The sequence below is a fragment of the Cryptomeria japonica genome, chromosome 8 (assembly GCF_030272615.1).
Source record: "Cryptomeria japonica chromosome 8, Sugi_1.0, whole genome shotgun sequence".
In the NCBI taxonomy this organism is placed as follows: domain Eukaryota; kingdom Viridiplantae; phylum Streptophyta; class Pinopsida; order Cupressales; family Cupressaceae; genus Cryptomeria; species Cryptomeria japonica.
This window is the reverse complement of record NC_081412.1, coordinates 625,782,226-625,788,022: the sequence shown is the minus strand read 5'-3', so window position 1 is coordinate 625,788,022 and position 5,797 is coordinate 625,782,226.

Genomic DNA, 5,797 nt, shown 5'->3' with positions numbered 1-5,797 from the left:
TCGCATGGAGTGATAAGATCCTAAACTTGAGGGCTTGCTCCTCTCAACTCAATGTTATCATATCCCTAGTTTGTTATGTTGTCAATTGCTATACATCTCTTTATCTATACTTTACTGTGATATGAGCATAAGTTCATACTCCTGCTAAAATGGAGGCTAAATGTAATGTCATAAATTGTATCCCCTTACAACTTCATTTCACACTCTTTTTGGGCCCTTTCTTTAGTGTGCCTCTTTTTGGGTCATTTCAAGTCTATTTGGACCTTGTCACATCCTACTATTGTCATATGTCAAAATTAAGACCGGGTCCTATGTCTTAGACCCTACTACTTTGCCACTGCCCTTTTTAGTGATAAATGTCACTAAAAAGATTTTAACTATTAGAAAATATATGGCTTGTATCAACATATCTATTAGAAAATATATGACTTGTATCAACATATCTATTAGAAAATATATTAAAGTACCTTAGAGCTTAAGGTTAAGGATGTGTAAAATAAAACTTTTAAAATTTCAACTTGGAACTAGCATGAGACAATCTAAATTTCTATGACACTAGTCTTTTTACTTTAGTATCTAGGGACTAGTCTTTTTTTTAATTTTAGTATTTTAGGCAATATACTTTTTACTTTATCTTTCACAATCTAATATCAAAGAAAGAAGTGATGAACAATTTAAAAATACACAAAATATTTTTGATATTATAAGTAGGGGAAAGGAGCCCCAGCCCTTAGTAAAAGAAAGAACAATTCATCAAAATAAATTAGCAACTTCATAACAAAAGCTAGCCACTAGGCCAAACCAAACTACCAAACAGTAGAAAACAACAATGCAAAAAAAAGGAACATAACAAAGAAAGACTAATACAAAGAACTCCAATCCCTAATTAAAACATCAAGAGTCTCATCATATATGGCAGCTCCCACAAACAGCTTTTTATTCTCCTCCTTGGCAATTCCCCATCAACTCCTCTCATTCTTCTAATTCTTGTTCCTCTTGTTTAGCTTGGATTGGCCGGTCACCATCCCAACAACAAACTTCCTCATAATCCCATCCATGATTTTAATAATTTTGTTTATAGCAGTCTCCATTCTCATTAGTCTATGCTGGTAGAGCTTCAAGCGTTATCCATATTATCCCATAGTATCTAGGGACGAGTCTTTTTTAAACTTTAGTATTTTAGGCAATGTGCTTTTTACTTTATCTTTCACAATCTAATATTAAAGAAAGAAATGATGAACAATTTAAATTTACACAAAATGTTTTTTATATTGTAAGCATTGTAAGTAGGGGAAAGGAACCCCCAACCCTTACAAAACAGAGGAACAACTAATCAAAATAAACTAACTCCACGACAGAAGCTAGCAAGTAGGCCAAACCAAACTACTAAACAATAGAGAACAACAATGCAAAAAAGACAAAGGAACACAACATCAAAGACCATTATAGAGAACTCCAATCATTGGTTAAAGCATCAAGAGTCTTGTCCTGCCAAAGGCCACTTGGTTTAAAGGCAAAGTCCATATTCTAGGCATCTAGATGATGCTGAGATCAAATATTCTTTGATACACAAAAAAGAGACTAATCCTACATGTCGGCTCTGTTAAAATGTGGCGACTGATCAACAAAGTACTGTACAATCAGCATGTATCCTCGCTAGGGTCCAAGGCTGAGCCGAGCCCCGTGCAGGGGTTCGAGGGCGGCAGCCCCCGAGAAAAGAGGGGATTCGGGGGCGGGAGACCCTGAGAAAAAAAAATTTGCCGTTTTTTTCGTTGATGAAAACCGACATTGTAATAAAACTCTAAAAAGGCCGACTTTGTTTGTTGCCCTAAAAACACATGTTATAAGCGGCTAGGATGCTTAAGGCATTGTAAGGTTGATGTACTGTTTTTGCTGGATAATAAGAAAGATTGGATGACTATGTATGGTGGACGTAACCCATTCTGGGTGAACCATGTTAAATCTCTGTGTTATCTGTGTCCTGTTTTATTTCTTTATCTTTTGTATTTAAATCTGCGTATAATTGTTAGTTCATATTTGCTTCGGATCTGTTTGAAACCCTAACAACAACAAACTTCCTCATAATCCCATCCATGATTTTAATAATTTTGTTTATAGCAGTCTCCATTCTCATTAGTCTATGCTGGTAGAGCTTCAAGCGTTATCCATATTATCCCATAGTATCTAGGGACGAGTCTTTTTTAAACTTTAGTATTTTAGGCAATGTGCTTTTTACTTTATCTTTCACAATCTAATATTAAAGAAAGAAATGAAGAACAATTTAAATTTACACAAAATGTTTTTTATATTGTAAGCATTGTAAGTAGGGGAAAGGAACCCCCAACCCTTACAAAACAGAGGAACAACTAATCAAAATAAACTAACTCCACAACAGAAGCTAGCAAGTAGGCCAAACCAAACTACTAAACAATAGAGAACAACAATGCAAAAAAGACAAAGGAACAAAACATCAAAGACCATTATAGAGAACTCCAATCATTGGTTAAAGCATCAAGAGTCTTGTCCTGCCAAAGGCCACTTGGTTTAAAGGCAAAGTCCATATTCTAGGCATCTAGATGATGCTGAGATCAAATATTCTTTGATACACAAAAAAGAGACTAATCCTACATGTCGGCTCTGTTAAAATGTGGCGACTGATCAACAAAGTACTGTACAATCAGCATGTATCCTCGCTAGGGTCCAAGGCTGGGCCGAGCCCCGCGCAGGGGTTCGAGGGCGGCAGCCCCCGAGAAAAGAGGGGATTCGGGGGCGGGAGACCCTGAGAAAAAAAAATTTGCCGTTTTTTTCGTTGATGAAAACCGACATTGTAATAAAACTCTAAAAAGGCCGACTTTGTTTGTTGCCCTAAAAACACATGTTATAAGCGGCTGGGATGCTTAAGGCATTGTAAGGTTGATGTACTGTTTTTGCTGGATAATAAGAAAGATTGGATGACTATGTATGGTGGACGTAACCCATTCTGGGTGAACCATGTTAAATCTCTGTGTTATCTGTGTCCTGTTTTATTTCTTTATCTTTTGTATTTAAATCTGCGTATAATTGTTAGTTCATATTTGCTTCGGATCTGTTTGAAACCCTAACAATTGGTATCAGAGCGAGGTTTTCTATAAATTGGCAGGACTTTCAAATTTGAGTGGGAGCAATGGAGGATTCCAAATTCAAGATCCAAAAGTTTAACGGTCAGAATTATCAGTTATGGAAAATGCAGATGGAGGATTACCTGTATCAAAAGGATTTGTGGCGGCCATTGGAAAGAAAGGCAAAGAAAGTGACCACAATGTCAGATGAAGAGTGGGACATTTTAGATAGAAAGGCACTGGGATCCATTCGATTGTGTCTTGCGCCGTCTGTAGCATTCAATATAATAGAAGCAAAAACGATTGTCGATTTGATAGCAACATTGGCTAAGTTGTATGAGAAACCCTCGGCTTCGAATAAGGTATTTCTTATGAAGCGTTTGTTTAATTTGAAAATGAGTGAGGGAGGATCTGTAGCAAAGCACTTAAATGAATTTAATACAATTACCAGTCAATTGTCTTTGGTAAAAATTACCTTTGCAGAAGAGGTTAGGGCTCTCTTGATTTTATGTTCTTTGCTAGAAAGCTGGAATAGCTTGGTTATGGTTGTAAGTAACTCTGTCTCTGGTAAAAATACTTTGGTATTTGATGATATTGTTAATGTTATCCTAAGTGAGGAAATGCGAAGGAAAAGCACAGGTGAGATTCCAACATCATCAGGTAGTGTTTTGAATGTGGAGAACATAGGAAGATCAAAGGAAAGAGGAAAAGGCCCTTAGGAATGAGAAGTCACGAGGGAAGTCAAAGAAAGGACGCTCTCAATCTAGAGGAAAGAAAGATTGTTGGTACTACGGAAAGCCTGGTCATCTAAAGAAAGACTATTGGTCTCGGAAAAACAAAGAAGGAGACAAAAATGAAAATGACAGTAAGGAAGCTAATATTGCAAGTAATACTTTACAAGATGCTTTAATCTTATGTTTGGATAATGTTAATGATTCCTGGGTAATAGATTCTGGGGCTTCATTTCATGCTATACTCCATAGAAAATATTTTCTAGATTATGTTCAAGGTGATTTTGGACAGGTATATTTGGGTGATGATGAACCCTGTCAAATTGTTGGAAAAAGAAAGATAAAGATCAAGTTGCAGAATGGTAATGACTGGTTTCTGTAGGAGGTAAAACATGTTCCTAATTTAAGAAGAAATTTAATTTCTGCAGGGCAACTAGGTAGTGAAGGTTACATAGTTACCTTCTTAGACAGTATGTGGAAGGTCACTAAAGGATCATTAGTAGTAGCTAAAAGTGCGAAGGTAGGCACATTATATCTGTGTACTGGTAACACTTACTTTACCTTAGCTACTACAGATAAAGTTACTACAGAGACAACAGCAATAAATGTTGCAAGAACATATTCGATAATGTGGCACCATAGGCTTGTGCACATGAGTGAGAAAGGGATGAAAATCCTTCACTCCAAAAATCTATTGTCAGAACTAAAGAAGGTTGATTTAGAGTTCTGTGAAAACTGTGTTTATGGTAAATAGAAAAGAGTCAGATTTCTCAAGGTTGGGAAAGAGAAGAAGAGTGAGAAGTTTGAGCTTGTACATTCAAATATATGGGGACCGGTTCAGGTATCATCTCTTGGTGGCTCTTGTTATTATGTTATTTTTATTGATGACTCAACCAGAAAAACATGGGTATATTTCCTAAAACAAAAATCAAATGTTTTTGAAACTTTTAAAAAATGGAAAGCTTTGATTGAGAATGAGATAAGAAAAAAGTTGAAGTGTCTCAGATCAGATAATGGAGGTGAGTATTGCAGCAAAACATTTGAAGATTACTGCTCCTTAAATGGGATTCGAAAGTAGAAAACAGTTCCAGGAACTCCACAAGAAAATGGTGTGTCAGAGAGAATGAATAGAACTATCATGGAACGCACGAGGAGCATGAGATTGCATGCTGGATTGTCCTTACATTTTTGGGCAGATGTTGTACATACTGCTGTCTATTTGATAAATAGAGGACCTTCAACCCCTTTTGATGGTGGTATTCCAGAGGAGGCATGGACTGGTAAAAAGGTAAATTATTCTTTTCTAAAAACTTTGGTTGCGAAGCTTTTGTCCATGTTGATAAAGAAAACAGAACCAAGCTTGATGCTAAATCTCAGAAATGTACCTTCATTGGATATGGGATAGATGAATATGGCTATCGGTTATGGGATTTTGAAAATAAGAAAATAATTAGAAGTAGAGATGTTATATTCAATAAGAAGGTTATGTATAAAGAACAGATGCAGAAAAAAAAGCATGAACAGGACAAACAAGAATATGTGGTGTTGAATGAGATTTTTGAAAATGAAATGCCATAGGTACCTAATGTTCAGCAACAACAGATTGTCCGACAAACTCCTGCAAGTGTTAGACGTTCTACAAGGACAAGTAGACCCCTAAAATATTTTCTTCTTCTTTGTATTCTATTTTATTAATGGATTCTGGTGAACCAGAAAAATATGAAGAAGCAATGCAGGTAGATGTCAAACAACAGTGGGAGCTAGGCATGAAAGAGGAGATGGACTCCTTGATGAAAAATAAGACTTGGGACTTAGTCCCTTTACCTGCAGAAAAAAGAGTCTTGCCTAACAAATGGGTTTATCGACTGAAGGAGGAGGCAGGAGGTCAGAAAAGATATAAGGTTAGACTTGTGGTAAAAGGTTTTGCATAGAAAAAGGGTATAGATTATGATGAAATATTTTATCTAG